Raw genomic sequence first — 24263 nt, forward strand, 5'->3', positions numbered from 1 at the left:
TGATATGTTTTTGAGAGGGATAATAACCTACTTTTTAATTGTAGGGCTGCACAAGGGACAAAGTGAAAGTGATTAAAAAAAAATTGTGGTCCATTGTAAGATGCTTCTAAGCACACTCTGGGGGTTTGAAGCCCTACACAGTTATTATCTAGCTGGACTCTTGGCATCAGTTTTATTTCTAGTCCCAAGCATTCAGTTCCCAGGCATTCATGGTAGTGAATTTAAGTCACACAAAACTTGTGCAGCATGAAAATCATCTACAACCTTTACAGCTCCAAAGGACATGCCTGTGGGGTCACAAATACATGAAGCCTTTCCCTCAAAAGGGTTGAAAGCAGGAGGTTCAAAGGCTGGTACAATCCAGAGCCACAGCTTTCATCATTTGATGATGGCACAGAGGATGTTTCCTCCCAGCTGAATCATGCTCAGCACTCCTGCTCTCAGATGGGGGAGCTCCCCTTTGATACCTGGCAGAGAATTGCAGACTCTTGGACCTTCCACATATCTGAGCTGGGGAGGGAGAGAGAGAGACTGAGGAAAAGAGGTAATATCTTTCACATGTCACATTACTGGCAGCCTTTTCTGGATTTCTTAAGGACTTTGGGTTTTTTTTTAAAGTTTTTTTTTTTTTCTCTTCGAGGCATGCTGTAATGCGAGCAAAATTCAACTCAGCAAAACCATCTAATGCTTTAGATTAAGCCTTATAAACTTTATAATTTGTAGAATCTATGAACCCAGTAACTCAGAAGGTAACAAGCATCCCTGTTATTCTGCATGAATGTGTCACAAAGTAGCTTTTATTTTTTAACCTTTAACTAATGGTGTCACTCTGGTGTCCTTCTCCTAACCCATCGCTTCTGCCCAGCATGCCTGCCTTTTGTCTTTAAAATGTCATATTAAATATCATCAGCCTTTGTAATCTTCTGGACAGAACATTTTAGGTTGAAATAGTTGGTGTCAATGCATATAGACACTGAAATGGAGCTTATTCAATAAAAATCTATATGGACAATTGGTGCAGTACCAGCTCTTCTCTAACCCAAATGTCATTCTGCATTATGGCTTGGCTGTAGGACTGTATCACAACTAAGCCATAACTTCTAAAAGTACCAGGCATTTCAAATTCACATTGATTTAAAAAAATTAAAATTAAAAATCCATAAAAGTTAGTTGCCCACTAACAGCTTTTAATAAATGGCTCTATGTCTTATGTGTATGACTAACATCTCTGTATGCCTAATAAATTCTGTGACCACAGTATAACCACTCCTGCTAACTGTGGGTGTTGGGCTGAAGAAACACCTGGATAATGGAGACCTGAAGAATTGCAGAGACTAAATCTCCTCTTTTATCTCACAAGCAGCAGCCTTTTATGGGATGAGTTTGCCCTGAACTTGTGTTGATACAAATGCTTGTGCAATGCTCTGGCTGTGCCTCCTTAAGCAACATTCTGCATAAGTATTTATGCATTCCTATTTTTACCTGGCATGATCTTGGAAAGCAAGTACAGTAAATACAGTATAAGCGTGCCCACAAATGACTCAGTTTGCATCTCAGAAAGCAATCCAGTAATTTTACCCATGTTACTCCAACATTTGTAAAACTTCAAGTAATCAACAACTATTATCTTTACCAAACTGTAGACAGAACACGTGCTTAAAACCCTGGATTAAATTTTACATCCAGTTCTTAGTTTTGTTGCCGTTCTGTTATTGAATTTGAGCAGATTTGTCCTTCCAATTCTGCCACTCTGAACAAATCTGAAATTTCCCATCTGGACAGGCAGCAGAGGCTGCATGTGAGAATGACAGGATCATGTACAATGGTAAATCAGATGAGAGGGCCATTAACAAAAATCTGGATCAGTTTGACCACACTATCTACAGGGGCTGCTGTCATTAATTTTTGCTCTGAATTATGTTCTCCAGCATAAATTATAGGATGATGGAAGCTCCAATTTTACACTGCCAATTTTAGAATACTTAAATTAAAACAAAAGTGAGTACAAAGTCTGCACCAGAAGAAATTACGTTTTAAGAGTGAAACTAATAATATATCTATTTAGTTTTAAACATTAATTCATTAAGGATGAATTTCACCATGAGTTCAACATTCTGCAATCACGGTATTTTATATTATCCAGTGAATGCCTCCTTCCTGCTTTGTAGAACTCATGTTGATACAGAAGGAGGAAAAAAAAGAAACAGTTTCTGGAGTGATCTGTCTATATGGAGAGCTAAATTTAATTAATTGGAAGCTCATTTATTACTGAGCAATAACATTTCTGATAGGTTTGTAGGGAACATTCCAATAAACACTCTATTGCTCTTGAAGCAGGAAATAATTAGCTTTCAGTTCTGACCAAAATAAAGGAAAGAATTCTTGGCAGAAGGAGAATCTGAACTGCTGCTTCCAAACACCATTACACACTTAGCAAAAACTTTTTTTAAAAAAAGAGAGGTGAATGGAGTTAGATATTGAGAGCTCCTCAAATGGTGCATTTTTGAGGCTGTTTCCTTGCAGTTTCTTGAGCAGAGGGTCTAACCAGGATGCCCAGAGCTCAGCTGTGCTGCTGAGTGGGTCCTGCATGGTTCTGTATAGGTGGGGCCTCGATGCTGGAGCCCTGGGCACAGGGAAGCACCATCCCAACCTCCTCTCCTGTCCTGTCCTGGCTGGCACAGACTGAGATCTATTTCACTCTGCTTCCCACACTCCTTGACAAATAGCCCAGAGGTCATCCCTAGCAGCACAGAAGTGCCAGTTCTATTAAGTCCTGCCTGATCCTAAAGGCATGTCTTGGACTCTGGGTCCCAAATTAGTTTCAGCCTTGCTCTGCTTCTGATGTAGGCAAAATGGTAGAATTATATTCAGGATTATTTTTGATGAAGGTTAGGTAGGAGATGAATGGTCTGCAATAAAGACTATGAATTATGTGATATCAAGGAAAGTAATCTATATGAAGATGTTGATTGTAGATTAAATTGTCACATACCTGTCACTTATTTATCCAGGGCCTTTTACAGCCAGACAAGAGCCTACATAAAAGTGCATATCCATAGAGAAATAGTCAATACCCTTCATTAAAGAGAAAAATGGTAATTTTTTTTAATTGCTGCTCATATCCCTTCTAGTTTTGACACATTTTCCATTTGGTAAGGAACTAAAGAAGTTCCAAAAGAAGTCCTGACATGTTTCCTAAGAGCCATTTTTCTTCAGTACCTGCCTTGGTTTTAAGATGTGCTACATCACTGCAGGACAGCTGGGCACAGCAGTGCAATTCCTCAGCCCTGTGCTGGGTCTGGCTGCTGTGTGGCACACACTGGGCTGTAGCTCACAGCTCTGACACTCTGACACAGCCCCACAGGATTTAGGGCTTGCAGGACCCTGTCAGAGAAGGGGTATTTATACCCAGAGGAGAGGAAAGGTTGTAGATGAGCAGGTTTCTAATGCATGGCTTTCACTCCCAAGCCCAAACCATTTGCATTTAGAGTCTCTCTTGTGTGGAAATGTTCCAGTGAAGGCACCTTCTTTCCCCCAAGGGCAGATGCATGTGCTATAGCAGTGCTGGAATTAATATGAGCAGCTAGAAGGTCAGGAGGGAGCTCTTCACTTCAGAAAGGAAAATATCATTAAACTCCTCCTTGGACAAGTGCTTTGATTCCTTCCCAGGATGTGTGGGAGCTCCCTGGTGCCAGGATCCTTCAGAGGCCCTGGTCTCAGTGATGTCACTTAGATGACACTTTCAAGGCAACTTGAAAGTAACAATTGCTCCTTTGACCTGAGCATTCAGCCACACTTTCAGGACTTCGCAGGGTTTTCTGCTTAGAAGCAATATGTTTGCAACACCAGCAGTTCTTTGAAGCAGACCTGTTGTTATTTTCAGAGAACACAGACCTATTTCCCCGAATGCTGAAGGAATCAAACAATAAGAAGTATTGTCTTTGCTCTCAGACTCTGCCTCTTTATGCTGGCCTGCCAGGCTGCTCTCTTGTGTTTCTATTTTTTTCTCAAGTCAGCATTACAGAGAGGCAAAGCTGTGGGTTCCCAGTCTCATTTGCCTGCAGGTTTACAAGCACGTTGCCTACACAATCACATTATCCTTTGTCTCTGTTAACAGGGGTCAAGTGTGGCCCCCATGAGGCTTTGTTTTGTCAGGAAATGTCCTGACATGTTATTCCACCTCCTTTCATCACTGGTGGTGGTTTTACCCTCCTGTTTCCACTCAAAGCTGTTGTAAGAGTTATTACAAGAACTGTGCTGGACCACCCTTTACAAACCTGTTGAAAATAAATCCCCAAACTGTGAAATTGAGGAGGTCCAGCCTTCTGACCATGCCTGTTTGCAGACTGACAATTTCCCTCAACTGGCAGGATTTTCTTCAAAGACATTCAGTTTCTTCACACAATTGTTTTCATTTGCTGACACCCAGACATTTAGCAACATTTCATCATGAAGAAAAAATGGAAAAGCCAGCTGGGTCATATCCCTCACATTGAACTACCTTTTCTCTTGATTTTCAGACTGCGAGAAAATGTGTGGTTTGGGTTTTTTTAAGTGAAAAACTGAAGTTATTCACATTCTGATCTGACTTTGGTACAGTAATAATCATGGCAACTTGAGGCTTTGCTGAATCACTGAAATAATTTTGGAGGCAAACATATTTCTATTAATATAGAGCTGCTGGTTTGTGCAGTATTTCTAGGCTACACAGGGTTATTATTACTCTCTGCCCAGCTTTACAGATTAAAGCTGCACACTTTCATGGCGGTGGTCGTGTAGAATGTTTTCTATTTCTAAATTTATATTTGAAGGGAACACTACAAACACTACAAAGAGGTGCATCAGTTCATGGCAAGGCATAGACAGTTTTGTTAGGAACAAAAGCCTCTTTACACTTGCAGTTTCTGAGCTATTTGAAGTTGGTATCTGTTACAATAATCCCCTCAACTCCATCTTCTAATTTATCTAATTTTTATATGCGTTCTTTTTGATAAAAGAGAAAGAAGATGAATACGTTTATATCACTTCTGCCCTCCCAACAGGTAGTAGCAGTCTATGATACAGGTATTTATAGGTTTTCCTCTGAGGAAAATACTTAAAGAAGCTATAACTTCCTGTGGAAATCCCAGCTGACCTGCTTTCCCAGCTTTCTCTAAGGCAGTGGAGTTCTGCTGGGGTTACAGCTCCATGTGCTCCTCTTGTGGATCTGGGATTTGGACAGACACCATTTATTACAAGATAAATCAGCACTCCAGGCATCTAACACTGAATGGACAAGACAGAATCCCAATTTGAAGGGGAAATGTTGACTTTTTCTTCAACTCTTTAAGTAAGAAGTACCTGATTTAGCAATAAATCTGCTAACTACTCTTTTTACTTCACTTTAACTGTTAATCATTCTGACCCCAGACTATCCTGAGCAGTCTTTGCATGACTGGTAGTGTAGAAGGAATTGATTTGGCATAGGTTAGTAGTTCTGATATTTTTTTTTTTTTTTTTTTTTTTTTTTTTTTTTTTTTTTTTTTTTTTTATCAAGAAAACTCAATTTTAGCAGAAGTCTGCCTCTTCCCAGCCTGGAAAAGTTCTGGGCAAACTCAAAAGCTGATGAAATTTACTTTGAACTCAGAGGTCTATTGGACCCCATCTGATGAAGCAAACTGAGCAGCAGAACCAGGGGGTGGCTGTAAATAGCTCAGAAATCTTTACACCTGCCACAGGCGCTTGGCTGGAAATGCCACTTTCCAATTTTTTTCCAGTTCTCACTTAATTCCCCCTGAAAACTCAGTGCAGTTGTACTTTAACTCCTTTCTAGTGCTGAGATTGTGAAATTAATGGCAAATTGTTCATTCTGGATGGAAGAAAGTTGTGCCTTAAAAATTCTCACACTATCAAGGTTTTGAGGCCTTTCTCCTTTTCCTTCCCAGGAATTTCCTACCATGGCTCCTCTTCCTCAGGCTACCAAGCCACTGCCCAGGCTTGGCCATGCCCAGTGGTGTCTGTTTGGATCATCCCAGCTCTGCTCCCTCTGCTCTGCCCTTTCTGCACCTCTGGATTTCAGATGTGAGGTTTTAGTGGTGACAGCTGTTTCTCCCACAACTCATCCACTCACGGGAAATGCAGGCAGCCAGATGCCAGTGTTTCCATGTGATTTAGCATGCATGTCAGAGGAATCGTTCCCTTTGTAGCTGGCAAAGTGGAAGAGAGAGGTAGGATTAGTATTCTTGACCTGCACTAGTGTAGAGATGGAAAAATGCTTCACAAAATATAAGGGATGGGATTTAGTGGACAGTGGAGGGTATATCTTAATTAATCTCTTTGCCAATTAAAAGATGGAAGTTCTAATTAAGATGACCCCAAAGCAATTATTCAGACTTGTGCATTTACGTTAATTAGACTACCAAAGCATTAAGAGTAAGATTATGACTTGCAGATGGCAAAAAGTCCATTTTCCATATTGAAGCACCTCACTACCTAATTTGTAAGGAGGGGAGATGTCCCAGTTCTTCACCGTTCCTACCACACCAGTTATTTTGTTTCCCATTATTTCAGGTTTAAAATACAATTAAGAGGAGGATGTTTGTGTTGAGGTGCTGTGTCACAACCCTCTTTCTGATAATGGGGAAGATTGATGTAGAAATATCCATTTGTTGTGTGAAGTGAAAATCTTCTCCAAGGAGAAAACTTCTTTTCACTCCCACTTAAATATTCACCAACACAATCAATTATGATATCCCTACTGATATTTAGCACATACATTTGTGGTGTATTCTTTCCTACAGCAGATTTCTTGATCCATTTTCAGTGCAGGCACTTGCCTCCTTTGGAGCCTCTACCAAACCACACTGCTGTGGGGAAGGAGTCACCTTCATCCATCACATTCCCAAAGTTCACTCACAAAAATAATCAGCACCAGGTATTTCCACATCATTCCTCATCAGTAAATTTAAAATATTATGCTACTTTTATGTGGATGAATGTTTCTAAACTGTCAAACACCTTCAAAATCTTTCAGTGTTTGGATTTGGTGTCTGTAATTGAGAATGACATTGTGTGATGCAGCATAGGCAAACCATATGCTTTTAAACTGTTTTTACCTGTCAAATTTATATTTTACCTGCTACAATGCTCTCTGTGTTTTAGCAAAAAGACAATCAAAACAATCTGTACCTGAATTATTTTGGGAATGGAAAAATATTGTAAATAATATTTTCTACAGAGCCACCTGAGACAACACCATCTGACATTCAAACAATTTTAAGGAATGTATTATTGTTCTTGCAAAAAGAACTGGATAAAATCAGGAAGGACTTGGAGTTCTGGATATGTCCACCAGAGTTTTTGTCATTGTGAATGCCCAGTTGATGCCTGGGAAGGAAGTGAGTAAGGAATCACAGAGATATTTCCCCTTAAAACAGTGGAATTTACCTTAGCTGCAGGCTCCACACAAATACCCATCTGCTTTTGTTTCACACACCTCTTAAAGTCTCTGCTATTTACATTTTCTTCTAAAATTTTCATCAATGAATACAAAACCATGCTCATTTTTCATCATCTAGTCACTCCAATAAGTAACATACATTTTATTTTCTGTTTATCTTGTGGCCTGGCCTAAAAATTTGCTTTGGAATAAGGTAAAATAAAAGCAGATGGAAATTGGAGCAGACTTACTGGTTAATCTTTGTGTAGCTCACTATAAACTATTCTGGAAACCAAAATGTAAATCTGGTCACATTTAAAATATCAAAATTTGACTATGTTCAAGATAGTATTAGGCTGGGGGTATTATATCAACAGCAGAGCAGGAGGAGAAGATAATATTTTAGCTGGAGAATGCCTAGGGGGATATGAACTGTAGGATCTCTTTTGACCCAAGTAGCAGAATCAATATTTAATGGTTTTGGGATATTCTGATTCAGCAGGGGGGAAAAAAAGCAGTAGAACTGTTGCATTTCTGCTTATTTATTAAAAATGTACAAAATTCCAGCCTTTTGAGCAGAGAATCCAGAGGGGTTTGATTTTTCTGTTTACAGCTCCAAACTTGATGCAGCTGCCACATTAACTCAAAAACCAACTTCTTTAATGTGCTGTCAAGGTGAAACCCAGGTGCTGCTCAGGCAGTGCAGAACAGCTGCTGCCTCTCTTCCACCCACACAGGCACATTGATGCACAGCCTGCCCCAAAACACTGCAGTACCCCCAAAAAAATCCCAAAATACAGAATACTGGATTTTTGTGATAACCGACTGTTGTCTTTGGCCATGGAAAGGACCTTAAATGAAAATTAAACTCAAACATTTTGAAAGCTTTAATCCAACCTGTAGACATAACCAAGAGCAGGAGGAGGAAATTTCCTATGGAAGCCACTAAGTTACTTGCCAAAAACAAAAGCCATAATTAAATTTTCTCTTAAAAATTTACATTGTCAGTTGGATACCAAATTCAGTCTGAATTAATTGGAGTGTGAAGAAAATTAATTTTAGTACTCCTTTATCTGTATATTTTAACCAACCATCCTTAACTGTGGTATCTCTTCTGACATCGCCATAATGTGTGAGCATGTGCATAAGTGTAAATGCAAACTAGGCCTCTTATTGAGTTTTATTGGATAAAAATTTTCAGTCATGAAATTCTCAGTTGCATAATGGAAAATTCCACAAAGAGCTGGGATTTACTCTCCAGAAATATCCCACACTCTATTGAAAGACATTTAGTCTGTTTACAAAGATAATTTTTGAGGTTTTTTATCCCACACTTTTCTAAAATACATGAATATCTTTGGTTTTTTCCTCCTGCCTCTGATTATAAAGTTCTGGTGCTTCATTCAACTTCCCACCCTCTTTTCCTGGAGCTGATGCTTTCACCCTGGGCTTCTATGAGTAATGCCAAACAGAGAATTACCAGGGTTGCATAATACAGGGACAAGCTATTTCACAGTTGAATAGATCTAAGCTCTCCAGGCAAGAAGATAATAGAAGTTATGGCTATGAAGTGACTGAGTTCCTCCTTGGGGGGCAAAAAAATCTATCTTTACCCAAAGGTGAAGTAAAATATAGCAAATCATGGCAGAATGCAATTGTATATATAATCATCTTGTGAAATTTTAACTCCTAGTGATGAAAGGAGGAGAGGAAGAGAGAAAAAGAGAGAGACGATAAATTAGGTTTACTAGATCATCTATTATTTGACCTGCTATGCTGATCTTCTAAGAAGTGAAAAATCACATTTATAGTAATTCACTATAAAAAAAGAGATATTGCCTTTATCTCATTGACAATTTACTTACCAAAACTGAGGCACAGACACTCTCATTTTATAGACTGGAATACCTTAGATCACCTTGAAACCTGGTGAAAAAATGTACCAGTACATTCAAAGACTGCCAATGGCCTTATGAAAAAAGTGCATTAGAGCCCTGCATCCTGCACAGGGAATCCTGTGCCTGTAAAGCAAGAGTACAAAATATAATCACAGACAGGAGACTGAAAACAAGTCTAGAGTCAGACAAAAGGCTTGGCACAACTGTGGCTTCCATTTCAAAGAGGTTAGGGAGCCACTAGGGGCTTTGGCCAGACATAGTTGCCTTAATCAGAGTTCTTTGCCCAAGGGTAAGACACCCCCAAGCCTGGCCTTGCAGCCCCTGGACAGAACTCACCTGTTCCTCATGTCCCAGTGACCAGCGCCAAGGTCCCTTCAATGCTCTGGCCCATCAAGCCAGCCATGGGCTCTGACACAAACAGCTTACTTGCCCAGATGATGCCTCATATTGTGCCATTTTCAGCTTTGCATAAAAACAAAAAGAAGGAAATATTGAACATACACTCCTTTTCCCCCTCCCTAGCCCCTCAGGGCTTGTTTTTTAGCAAGGAAAAAGCATCCAAACCTGTGTGTTCCACTCATAGCTAATCATCATAACAGGAACTACAGTGCATTTGTCATTTTTCTTGGAGCTTGCAGCACTTAAGCATCATTTATATCTCTGGTCTTTCATACACCAGCTCTCAAACAACCACTCACCACCGAGACATTCCATTAGTGTCATGCTGGGAAGGGAATCTGTCGCTGGGTTTTGCAGCTTGACTTTGCACCAGAGCTTGGTAGCTGCTCTTACCCTCAGGATCAGGGTTCCCCTGCAGTCAGGAGAGGTGGGTGGGATGCTGCCCAGCACTCCCCTGCCTGTGCAAAGCTCCTGGACAAATTGTGAGTCGGTGTTTTCTCCTTCTCCTTGCTTGCATAAAGTGTAATTCACACCTGCTCATTAAATAGCTCACTCCCTGTCATGGGTGCAAAGAAGGAATTATCCAGCTCTTGGCTTCTTTGACCTGCCTCCTCTCTGAACCCATGATGGGCTCAGTGACAGCACACCAGAGCAGCAGCCTAGGGAGAGGCAATTTTTCTCCCATAAATACCTGTTTGTTCAGCCAAATATGTGATAACAACACAAAATTATTATCAAATGGCTGAAATAAACATTATCTGAATCTTTCTCTGTTCTAATTTGAGGGTGAAAGTGCATTTTGCAAATACTCAATGCAGAGAGGGCAGGATTGATAACTGTGTAAGCCCTGAAGTGCTCTACTTCCATTTGAGACCTCATCTGGCATTTTCAGAGACTTTAGTGAAGTGTTAAACTACTAATCTCAGATCAAAAGGGTCAGAGTGATATCAGAACCCAGATTTCAGACTTATTTTATAATTTTAAGAGTGGAAGATGTTGCATTGTTCTGTGCATTTATTGCTCTATGGTCAGTCTCAGAGGAGAATGACAAACTTACATCTTTTGATTAGTACCCCAGTCATTTAACACTCACAGATCAGCATTGATCTCCATTCCCTTTGACCTCTGAATCATACAGATTAAATTTCTAGAACTTTGTGGATTTTTTTTCTCATTTTCAGTAGAATATTCTTTCTTTTCTCCCTCCCAACCCCAGGAGTGGGGTAATTAACTGGAAAGGGAATGGCTCTGGAAGGCAGTGACTGACTGTTCAGCAAGGGGAGGATGCAGCTCCTGTGGGAACAGGGAGATCAGTGGGGCCATGGGACTCTGATGTAGGCAGGAGAGATGAACTGGCTGCTGATAACAGGAGGGAGGAACAGATGCTCACTAAAACACTTTGTACTGTGCTGATGGCCTGGGTAAGATGCAACAACATCTTTATCAACACTTCTTTTTCTACCATGCACCTCATTTGCTCTTATTCTCACACCAGTAAAGTGGAGCAGAAGTGCCAGGACTAAAGGAAAAGCAGTAGCCCTACAGGCTTTCTTTAGCTGCATTGTTTCCAAAGGATTGTGTATTTTCTGGTGAGCAGCAGAGCGAGCTGCCTGCCATCAGGAGTGGCTTTCTGAATAGGAGACAGCTCAGAGATCCTCAGTCATATCAGATAACATTCTGCAAGAGCTTTGCTGACCTTATGCCAGAGGAAGGTGTAATTCTAGGGTTAGTGTTAGCAGAATGTTGCCCAGAGTAGAAGGCAGTCTATCCTTATTAACAATAACGGGTAAAGACATGTCTAGAGGTTTGTGACTGTGTTCACAGGGGTCTGAGGATGAGGGAAGAGATGAGGATCTGACTCCATGTTTCAGAAGGCTGATTTATTATTTTATGATATATATTATATTAAAACGATAATAAAAGAATAGAAGAAAGGATTTCATCAGTAGGCTGGCTAAGAATAGAACAGCAAAGAATGATAACAAAGGCTTGTGGCTCAGCTCTCTGTCCAAGCCACCAGGGCTGTGATTGGCCATTAATTACAAACATCCAACATGGGCCAATCACAGATGCACCTGTTGCATTCCACAGCAGCAGATAACCATTGTTTACATTTTGTTCCCAAGGCCTCCCAGCTTCTCAGGAGGAAAAATCCTAAGGAAAGGATTTTCCATAAAAGACGTCTGCGACAGAGGTTGTGTCCAGTTTATCTGGAGTGAGGTGAGCCCAGCCTCAGAACAGCATTCCTGCCATGTTACTGCAGAGGAGCTGCAGTAACCTCCCCTCCCCTTTCCCTGCCTGCCCAAGTGGGAGTAAAAAGCTGTGAAATCCAAAATGCAGCACTATATAACTTCTTTACCTTACTGGAAATCATTATACAGAATAAAGGCAAGGTTGAGTTGGGTCCAAATTAACAAAGAAAGCATTGTCAAAATATATTCTGCATTAATAAGGACAGAGAAAGAAAAAAAGGACTTTTTGTTAGTTCCTATTTATTTAATGATAACATAAAGTCTAAGCTGGCTATTTTGTGTGTCAGAAAGTAATCGTGCATGAACGATTTTTGCTCTTGTTAGAATTTTACCTTGTGGCTACATTTTGTTTGAGATTATTTCAAGGAATACTTTTATCATGCACATGCTTTTCAAAGGTTTGCTCACTTAATGAAGAAGTGAGAGAAGAAAGGGGCTTTGTTTATCTAAAGTAACTCTCCAAGGAAATCAGGGTTCTATATAGAACGTTTAAGGCCCTGTAGCCTTTTCAGTGACTGTGATGGCATCCCATTCTCCCCAGTAATCTGCTGAAGAGCTCCCACACTCCTGAAAGGAATTTTTGCCTCATAGACCCTCCAATTATTAGTTTTCAAATCAGCTCATGCAGTTATAGCAATGCTGCTACCCTTTACATATCCCAGGAAATGGGCTTGAGTGGCCCAGCCATGTTACATGGACTATCAAACAGGAAAGGATGAAAATTCTGGTCTTGGGGGCTCTTTGGAATCATCCTCAGCTCAGGCAGGCTAAGACACAATAGTGGGGGTGTCGAACAGCTTCTGTTGAATTAATATTGTTATTTTCATACATCTGTTGGACATTGTATTTGCTCCTCAATTCTGAAAAGATGGTGCATATGGGGAAAGGTGAAATAACTTAAAAAAGAATGTAAACCATCAATTTCTCTTTTCTCTCCACCAAAATATACAAGGGTATATTTTGGAAACCACTTATAAAGGATAAGTAATTGAGTTCATATGAAAATGTAAGCAAGGAATAAATTTTCTTATAGCAGGTTCTAATGATTTTTGCAGTTGTGAGTGGAGAGTAAAAGAGCTGAGGAATTATAGAGAAAGGGGTGCTGTGGGTTTCTGAGTCTTGCTGCTGAGTGCAGCACAGGCTCTTGCCTTTCCCTTTTCTCTATCCACATCTCCATGAATCTTCAGGCTGCCATTAATTTTTTTAAACCAGGAGAACTGACTGTAATTTCTGTTTCATCTCAACTTCAGCCTCTGCCAAGGGGAAACAGGAATAGAGCAAATCCTTTCCATTCTAATATAAAATATATAATATATATAATGAAAATTGAACTCTTAACATATCAAAAACCTTTCTCTGTCAACATATTCTCACACCTTGTACCAACTGACATCACATCTGACAAAAGCCAACTAGTAAGAAAGGCTTTAGAAACCCCTCTGAATAATAATTCTCACAAATCTCCAGTAAAATGGTACAAAATAAACTGAAACAGAGTTCAGGTGAGCAGGGCACATACCACCAGTATATTTTTTCATGTGGCCATAGAAATGCTCTGGAGCTGGCCACTGGGGGACATTTGTTTCAGCCATTTGGAGCACTTCTCAGGGGACATACCATTCCAGCTTTTTAGCTGCTATTTTGCTACAAGACCCAAGAAATTGCTCTGAGGTGTTTCCTTTCTCACAGGCAAATGGAAATTTAATATTTTATATGAAGATGAGCACAGTCCTCCACTGCAGCTTAATACATTTTTTACAATTTAAATGTCATTGCATTACCAGCACAATGGGTCAAATTTGCCCAAGGGTATTTCTGTTGACAAAGTGATAGGAGAGCTAGGACAGGCTCAGAACAAGGCAAACACGCTGAACATATTTACCTTGGGAATGGCTCCTCCAGAGGAACTGAACACAGCCAGAGCCTCCTTTAACATTTTTATGTGTAATCAAGGCAAGCAAGTGCTCTAGTCAGACATGAATTGTATGACACACATTTAGTGTGGGGACAAGGAAAAGCGAAACTTGCAGCATCTGAGCCTGGCTGATTACACAAGTAACCCTCTTTCCCTCTGTGGTCCTTGCCTGCCAATGTAGACAGCATTTCTGTACCTTCGATATTTGCATCCAGTTCAGGCCAGGGGCAGCAAGTGAATAAGACACCAAGAAAACTCACAGAGGAGGTGAAAATACAAAGGACAAGCACAAAATATTTTCTGTTTCTTCCAGAATCAAACCATAAAAACCCCTGAGGCTTTCTGGAGTGAGTACATAGGTGGTGACAAAGAGTTTTGGGGCCATAATTGCCATGGAAAATGGGGGTGGCCTCTTGGGTGCTTGATGACTGGAAGTTATGAGGAAGGCTCAGATCAGCCCCTTTTGGCCCTGGGGTTTCAATATGGTCATTCCAGACCCAAGTAACAAAGAGGAGCAAAACTTGGTATAGCTCAGGCTGGCTGAATCTGGACAGAGCTCTTCTTCAGCATCTAAAATACATTGTTTTCTTCTGCTGTCAAGAGACAGCTTCTGTCTCTGCTGCTGGTAGAGTAAATTGCCCTTCAACCTCCCTCAGCACACCCAAGTCTGCACACTTTCCAGGTGAGGAAAGGGTGGAGGAAGGAGCTGTTCTTGCTCTGCCTGCTCATTAGAACATAACAGATGTGCTGGGGAGCTGGATCATCAGCTGCCTCATGATTCGTGCTGCAGTCAGGCAAAGCAGATGTAAAATGCCATCTTGTTCAGCTGGGACAGTGTAAACTGTGTATCCACACACTTTGCTGAAGGTATGTTTATAGGCAAGGGGCTAAGCGACAGTAAATTCTTCCTGAAACCTTTAATCTGCACACTTACAGCATTTAGGATATATAGAAGGCAAATTAGATCTGGGAGGAGACTGAAATTCACCACCTCACCAAATTCTGATTTCTCTGTGGCTGACTCTTTCTAACCTAGCCCCTGTGAGAGGATAGTACCTCATTATGACTTTAAAGCCTGATTTTTTCAGCAGGGCTGTGTGTTTTAAATGAGAATTTATTCCATGTCAGGGAATTTCATTATTTGATAGCCGCAACAAAAAAAAAAAAGTGTAAAAATTGTTTTTGGGTTGAATGGACATGGCTTTAAAATAATCACTGCACCTTTTTCCTCAGTAATGTATGTGGATTGGTAGACACATACAATTGAGTTGTGGAGGTGGGAAAAACAATGTTCTTGCCTAGGGGAAATAAATGTGCTATAAACACTTTCCTCATGAATACACCTATTCCTGTCATATTTATTCTTTAAATGTATGCATTCTTTAGAAACTTCAGTAAATGCTACACTTCAGTTGTCTGAGGGAAACATTAACTTCTTAGTATTCTATTTGTATTTTGAAATCTGGAGAGAAGGGAGTGCTGTGCTAGTACACTGGTATTTAAAAGTCGTTTTACAAGCAGCTTGTCATTCAATCTAAACAATAAACATTACAAAAAAAAAAAACAAGCAAAACTTTTAAATTTTAGTTTTATAATTCATAACCAGATGGACATGCAGAGGAGGAAGAATAAAATTTCTGGTCTGGACAATGAAATGTCTGAGGAGCCCTGGACATTTGTGGCCAAGGGCCATTTCTGTGCCCTGTTGCAGTTGCTGGTGATTTCATGGCAGCCACACTCCTGCCCTGTGGCCCCATGAGTGGTCCTGGTGCAGCAGCCAGATGTGGGGGAAGCATCCAGCCTCTGCCCATTAACTGCCCAGATAATGAGGGGAAGATGTTCTGTTTGTCTAAGTCAGTTCTTGCTCTGTGGCAGTGGGAATAAGGCAGCTCAGCCTCAGAGGAGCTGTGAGGCAGCAGAGGATCTCAGAGGAATGTCTATGTACTTAACTAGATGAATAGTGAGTCAGTGGGGCATGGGAAAACAGCTGTCACATTTATCTTCCTCACACTAGCAACTGAGAGTCATTACCAGGATCTAATACACCAAAGGATGCTCTGAACAGAGATCATCCTCATTTATTTGTCTACACAAACTTAAAATGTTGCTCTGTGGTCTAAGTTACTGGCACAGAAGGAAGAGTTTGGGCTATAATTATTTTAGGGACTATTTAAGTGGGGGAGATTAAAGCTGATCTGTTCTTTTCCAGTATCCTCTTTCTCATTTTACCGTGGGGAACCTGCTTTTGTGAGCCAATCATAATTTTTCTTAAACATATAGAGAAATTATAAAGGATAATTATATCTCAGGGGCACCTTAATTGTCCCAATTACTTGGCCAGTTTTGACAGCCAGACCTGATGAAGAGAGATCTGTAGGCATAAGACAACATTTCATGTGGTACTTGGACAATACTCATGGTACAGCTATAATAATCAAAGTATCTGCGTTTAAAAATATACTACGTGCAAAATAAAACTGGAGGAGAAAAAGAGCTTTGGTGAATTATAAGAAATTCTTTACCCAGTCAGACTTCTGCATGAGATATACAGCATTAGCACTAAATCAATTATAATTAAGTTGCACGTAACTAAAATTGGCAAATTCAATTTCCTCAGTGTTTCATTATAGCTTAGCTGCAGTAATGATCGATGGAATTATGCCACCTTCTACAAGACCTTCCAGGTATAGCCATTATCAAACACAATTTTACTTTTACTTCTTCTTTTTTTTTTAATATTAAAAAATATATATTTTTCCTGGATCAATGATGAGGTTACTATCTCTAGTATAACACGCAATATAAAAACCCCTGAGATCATATTGGGGTGCACAGTTGCTAAAGAGCCTTTTTTAGGGCTTTTTAGGCATAATGGACATGTTTTGGTTAAAGGATGAAAGCCAAATATTTGAACTCATAGGGCTAATGGTAGTTTGAATTAAAAAAAAATTTAAAAATTAATGAAAGTGCAGATACTTCTACTCTCTGTAACTTCTAAAAATGAAACAATGCCTTCCCTTGGAAGGCTTTGGTGCTAGTATGATTTCAAGGACAAGGTTAATGTTGAGCACAGCCTTATACCCTGTCTTGTAGAGATGCTTTCTTGAGCTGAGATCATGGTAAAGGGTAGAAAAATAAACAGAAGCCTTCCTCTTTTTCTGTCTGAAATTCACCCAGTCTGAAATACACCCACAACAAGGTTTTACATCTTGTCCAAATGAGCAAAATGTTATTCTCATCATTAAACTGGAAGTTGCACAAAGGCAACTGGATCAGATAAAAAACCAAAGCTCTTTCACAAGGTTATTCCTTTGGGTAATCAGGGAGCAGGCAACCATAAATTAAAGCAAAACTTTATTCCCTGCTTCCTGAATCTCCAAATCAGTTTTTTCAAAAAATAATCTTTTAAAAAGAAAGGTAGAGAAGAAGCTAGTAAAAATACATGTAAAATGCAAATATTTTATATAGCTCTGTAAGATAGAAGAATTGAGATTTTTCAGCTCAGAGTTTTCAGTAAAAAATAGCAAGAAAAACCCAACCAGGTTATATTTGATAAAAAATAAGGAGTGGTTTTCAGGGACTCTGAAATCATGAGGGACATATCTATGCCCACATTGGAATGCAGCACAAGACACATCTCCATGATGAACACAAGCACTAGGCATAATCCACAGCCCCTGTCCCTGATAAAAAATTATTAATCCTGTGAAATAAACATGGAAATACAGTCAAAAGCTCAGTACTGAACCATCCTTGCCCGTGCACATATCATCTGTCACACTGAGACCCACTGGCAGATTGGCTCTTGAAGAAAAGAGCATTTTAATGCAAAACCTTCTATTACTATGAGACACTCTGAGCAACCAGTGGGGGGCCTGTCCAATCCTTTCCTATCAAATCTGTTTTACTGGAAAACAAAAGTTATTTAAAGCAAGAAACATAACAATCAACTTCAGGGTCCAGCTCACCTCTGTTTACTGCTCTGATTCCGGAGATTAGCCTCCATTTCCTACAGAGAGATCAGCAATCAAAGCTCAATTACATTTTCATTGGATGAATCAGTTACAAGTAGTCTGAGATTCTGGTCTGAAAGCTTCAGCATGACTAAAGAAGCTCTTCTCTCATTTTGAGTGCGTTCAAGGGGAATCTATGTGTAAACTGGCCCTACCACCTAGAAATTCCAGCCCATAGGAAGCTATCACAAACAGATATAAAACATGTTATCAGCCAGAGAGTTGTGATTGAATATAATCCTTAGGGAGGATGACATATTTGATAATATCTTTGGACTTAGGCTACATGGCTACTACATGGGAGACTGTATTTAAAAAAAAAAATTACAGCATCAAAGTAGTTAGTAAATGAAAAGATGTCAAATAAACTTTATCCTACATGCTTGATATAGCTAAACCTCACTGTGTATCTATGACACACCAACAGGATGAACAAACTGGAAAATTCATTGGCAAATCTTGAGAGCCACAATTCATAGAATCATAGACTATGAGGTTGAAAAGGGACCTGAGTTCATCTATTTGTGACACATATATGCTTTGAGAGACAAAAGTTAGTCATTATTTTGCAAATAAAGAAGAACAGGTCTTCATGGCTACAAGGCTCAAACACCTTTCAGAGTTTGTGCTAACTTAGCTTCAGTATCAAGGCTGCTGTCACCTAGAAGTGCACACAGTACATTTTGCCCAAAACCAACTTGCAGTCACTTAGTAGCATTAATCTTATTTCCTGTGTGTCATTAGGATTCATGTCCATCATACTCTTGGTGGAGGACAGCAGATCAAAGGTAGATCATATGTCCTTGTGCCAGGGCACAGGTCCATCCCTTTTAACTTTTTTCCAAGACTGAAACCTGCACGGTTTAAATCCTGTAGATGTGAGGCAAGCATGCACCTTTTAGAGGATGAAATAATAGGGCCCAGACACTAATTCTGCTCTCCTAGTTGCTCAGGCATTTTAAAATCTCCAAGTACAGTATTTCTTTTCCAACATAAAAATTTCCTGCCAACAAATATAAATAACAAGTGTCCCTGGACTCTACCACAACTATGGAAGTGGCAGAAAGCACCTGGACTCCTGCTCCTCCATTTGTGCCCTTCTCACCAACACCCTGTGCCATCAGGAGTGGCTCCTGCAGTTCTGTGGGGCTCAGCCTGGCACCTCCCTGGGCATTGCCCCTGCAGGGCTCACCCCGGCACCTCCCTGGGCATTGCCCCTGCACATCTCACCCCGGCACCTCCCTGGGCATTGCCCCTGCAGGGCTCACCCTGGCACCTCCCTGGGCATTGCCCCTGCAGGGCTCAGCCTGGCACCTCCCTGGCATTGCCCCTGCAGGGCTCAGCCTGGCACCTCCCTGGGCATTGCCTGTGCACATCTCACCCCGGCACCTCCCTGGGCATTGCCCCTGCAGGGCTCAGCCTGGCACCTCCCTGGGCATTGCCCCTGCAGGGCTCACCCTGGCACCTCCCTGGGCACTGCCCCTGCAGGGCTCAGCCTGGCACCTCCCTGGGCATTGCCCCTGCAGGGCTCAGCCTGGCACCTCCCTGGCATTGCCTCTGCAGGCACAGAGTTTGGCTGGGGCTGGCACTGGCTGCCTGCTGCAGAGAGCCCCTGGAAAGGGGCAGCTCCTGCTAATGAGCTCAGTGCTGCTGCCCCTCAGGGGAGCTGGGTCTGATTTGAGTCTGCTGAACATTTCAGAGGCTGAACAGCACACGTGGCCCTGCCTCAAGTGCTCAGCTACCCTGGCCATCAGTTTTCTAATTCACATTAGCCAGCACTTAATGCCAATGACAGTGATTTAAGTGTCAACTCCCACTCACAGATAGTGTTTAATTTTTGGTGGTACCCAGGACGTGTCAGATAGGAGGTGGCATAATTTAGTTCTCTATCAAATTGATGAGAATGTTGCTGCTTTCATTGATATGTAGTAGAGTACAATTGATCAAGTATCCCTATTAAATTCTGCCAACAGGATTGAAAATCCCAAAGATAATTTCAGTGTAATGCTTGCCTTGCATTGGCAAAGTACACACAGACATTTCATAGCCTACCTGATTTTTAATCACTGTGAGCAAAATTAATCCATCTCCGGGGAGCCTAAAAGAAATGTCAGCCAGTCAAGTTAAAAAAGGACTTAAAGAGGGCTGATCAATAAGGCTGGATTTCACCCCAGGTTGCTGAGATTTCATGTACCTCTGTAGAAGTCAAATAAGCCATACAAGTGTCAAATGCCCACTTTTTAGTATGTGCTTTAACATGTGCTGTGGATGTCTGAATAGATTATTGAAGGTAAATGATGCTGAGTCCAGAAAAAAACCTCTGCTATTAAAATGAGGATAGTTTATAAAGCAAAACTTATGCACTGCCATTGTTAAACATGTATAATTTTATGTCCCCACCTCTTCTATATAACCTACTTCATATATTAACTCTATTATAACTGAACTTTTCTTACCCTTTCCTCCTTTCTTTTTCCCTCCTCACCCATCCCATCAGGTAGAAAAAAAGAGAAGCTACAATTTTTACTCTAGATTACATGCGGCAGTTGCGCACATTCGCTGATCCTGCTGCAATATCAGAGCAATCCAAGCTCACAGTCTGCTTCAAAATGTCCCATTTTCCCCTTGAGTCTGCATGTCTGAGCAGGAACGAATGACACACACTTGGAAGGACTATTTTTGTCTTCAGCCAGTTTGTATGGATTTTTCTAAGAGAGTAGTGGTAAGGTGACCTCCCGTTGTCCCAAGGACACATTATATTCATGTAATACACAGGCAGGTAAAGAAATGTTGCAGAAAAAAACAAGGAATTATGTGGAGGTCAGGCTAGCAAAGAAAAGAGCAAAGGAAAACTGAAAAGTTCTGCAGGAACAAGAGGAGCTGTTTCCTCTCTCCTATGAATTAGAAAAATGAGCACTTGCTCCTATTTCTAAGGTCCTTCACAAATAAAAATTTATAGCTTATCTTAATAAGAGTTTAGAAATAATTACTTAGGTTGATATGCATTGGAATCTGCAATAAGCACAGGAATATACAACATGACAGCAGATGGGACAGGTAAAACTACTTACCTGCAAAAACTCTGGCAAATAAATGTCAGCATTTTGGGAAATTTACTTGTTCAGCATCAACTTCTTCAATGTTACTACTGTTAATTTTCTCTCTGAAGGCAGGTAAGGGTAATTGGCTTCTTCCCAATAGACTCTGGATGAGCATATACCAAAGAAAGTTAGATTCAGACTTTGTCCTGTAAAGTGAGGGAAAATAGATAAATACAGTGCAAAAAGCAGAAAACCGTCCCACGGGCAGGCTAAAAGTTATCAACCAGAAATATTCTCAGAGGAAATTTAAGTGTTTGAAAAACAGGGTTTTTTAAACAAATAGTACATTTTTATTAAAAAACAATTGCATTTGAAATTGACCTAGAATAAAAGAGGTCAGAAGCATGCTTAGCTCTAGCTTCCCAGAAGCATTATCTGAAAGTAAACAAAATCTACCATCCTTTTGTCAATCTTGTGATAACTTTGCCGTAGTAATATTTCTAGGAGGTGGACCAGAAAAACCTTGTGTGGGACCAATAAGGTTTTAGGAGTGATTTCCCAACTCATGCAAATACAGCTGTAGCAAAATGGAGCAGCTTAGATCATTGATAAAACAATGCTGTGAAAGTAATTTATTTTAAACAAATGAGTGAGCTCAGAGAATCACAGAGTGGTCGGCTGAGACCCAGCCCAACCCCAGCTCAGAGCCAGGAGCAGCAAGAACAGCCTTCCTGGGAACATCACCAGTTTACATGCTTAGGGTCTCCAAGAGTGGAGGCTCTTGGGCACCTCGTTCCAGTGTGTGAGTGTCCTCACAGTGAGGAAGTGTTTTCTCATGGTTAGATGGAATTTCCTGCATTTCAGTTTGTGCCCACTGCCTCTCCTCTCACTGTGCAGCGCTGAAAGTCTGGTGCCACCTTCTTTTCTCCCCTCCCTCAGTTATTCTTACACAAGGGGAAGATCTCTGTACCTCTGTGGCTGTCCTCTTCTGCAGGCTGAGCAGTCCCAGCTCTCCCAGCCTCTTCTTCTATGACAGCTTCTCCAATCCCTTAATCACCTTAAAGACTCTTTTATACTCTCTGACATCCACTGTTAATTTAAAGTCAATCCATTTTCTCCATCATGTTTATCAGGTTTTTAAAGTTCAGTTATTCCAAGAGTAAATAAAGGCTGTCCCTATTGTCACTGCCTAAAAAAAGATGAAGGAAGGATCATTCCCTCCCTTTAACATCAATCAAATTTAGACTGCACCTTTGTAATATTTGGGGGATATTAAATGTGGCTGAGCTGCTGTCTTAGAGTGATTGCTCATGGTGTTTGATCACATGAAGATGTTGTCTTTTGCTTTTCTAAGTTGACAATCTTAGAACATGAATCCCATTGAGCATAATGGTGGACTGAAAACTATGCAATCAATTAGGTAAAAAACATTGAAGGAAAAGAATTCATTAATAAGACTCTTGAGATTTAATGCCCATATGGGCCTGTAGACTTTTTTTAGAATAAATACTTTGATGAGCTGGTCATGTCTGTTCTCTATTTTAATGTCTTTATATTTAATTCTATCGTTGAAATTCAATTGTTTTCTCCTGGGTTTGCAGGAGCTCTGATACCCTGAAAATTACACAATCCCCTGGGAACTTTCTTTATTTATACTTTTGCATATGGATAGCTTGAGGGAGGATGTCTTTCCTTCTAAGTTATTATCTTAAGTTTTGAGATCTGTTCATTCAACTGGGTGCACTTTTTGGTCTTTCCTTCAGGAGTATTATTACTCTTTATCTGCCATTTGATCTTCACTTGAGCAGGGAAAGCTACTCCAGAAATACTCCAAAAATTCAGAGAGTAGACTACTGGTGACTGGGCAATATTGGATAAATGTTTTTTGCCTTCTATTTTAGCAAAACATTTTACTGTGAGCAGCCAAGCCCAGAGAGCTTCTTCCCTGAAAATATCTGTGTTATGCCAAAGCAGTAGATTACACAGAAATTACTCAGTGACTCAAATTCTGTCTCATCAGATATAATACAGAAAGATGAAGTGAATTGAACTGCAGGTTGCAAAACAGAAATGATAAAAATAAAAAAAAAAAATAGAAAAAGCATTATGTACAAATTAAATGTAAATTTCCTGATACATTAGATCTTTCTCTCACCAGTCAGGGTTCTGCTTTCTTGCAGATAGGGAAAAATACATGCCAGTGCAATAAAGGTCAGCCTTTTCCAATCAAATATAAACATTAATTTTAAAAATGCTTATTTTCTGATTGTCTCTTTGCCGTGTTCTTTGCAAGGGCAAATGTTTTTGTCTGTTTTTGTCTGTCTTACTCCCAACTCTCATTTTTCTCTTGCTTTGCAGACAAATGAGGATAACATCCACATTGTTACTGGGATATGAAAGTCAACACAACCTGATACAAAATGGGGATGATAATGAAAGACCAGGTGACATTTCAGGCTGACATTTCAGGCCAGCATTTTAGTGATGTTTATGAAAATATTAGCTTAACAATATGTTGAACAAGGACTTTGCAGAATTGGGCCTGAATCTGGGACTGTTTATAGTGGATTTATCTCACCTTAGTTTCTAGAGTAAATCATCAGAGATGAGTTCCTGCACAGTGTTTCTCAGGCTGTGTTTTACAGCTCTTTAGTGGTCACAAATGAGTCCCAAAAACCACACTGCCTTAGACTTGCTGGGAACAGCTCTGTCCTCCAACACTGGCCTCAGCAATTTCAATTAGCTCTCCTCCCTCTGCCCCAGCTGAGCAGAGCTGCTGCCAGGAATGAAAAGTGCAGGTGCTGCAGGGGTTATGAGAGTGGGAAGAAGGGAGAGGAAAAGGGAGTTGTGATAAGAGACTGGAGTCCTGCATTCCTATTCAAGAAATACTGCTGCAAAGAAATGAAAATACTTTAGTTTTTGCTGTATTAGTGCAAGGATTAATTGAAAATGTCCGAGTTACAGCAGCTATTACACTGCAAGAAAGCAGAATAACACTGGAACCCGAGGTCAGAAGTGAAACAGAACAATATCTTGCACTCAGCCATTGCACTGAACCACCATGGAACAAACCAGGCTGCCCTACTTCAGCTACAGGAAAATTCTGACCATGTGGTTTAACCCCAAATAAACACCACAAAGCTGCCCACTGATTCTTCTCCCAGTGGGATGAAGGAAAGAATTGGAAGGATAAAAGTGAGAAAACTTGTGGGTTGAAGTGGGAACATTTTAATAATTGAAGTAAAATATTATAAGAATTAATAATAAAAACAAAAATTGCAATTAAAAAAAATTTTTAAAGGGAGAGAAATTAAACCAAACAGATGAT

Source organism: Melospiza georgiana, chromosome 12 (genome assembly GCF_028018845.1).
Source record: "Melospiza georgiana isolate bMelGeo1 chromosome 12, bMelGeo1.pri, whole genome shotgun sequence".
In the NCBI taxonomy this organism is placed as follows: Eukaryota; Metazoa; Chordata; class Aves; order Passeriformes; family Passerellidae; genus Melospiza; species Melospiza georgiana.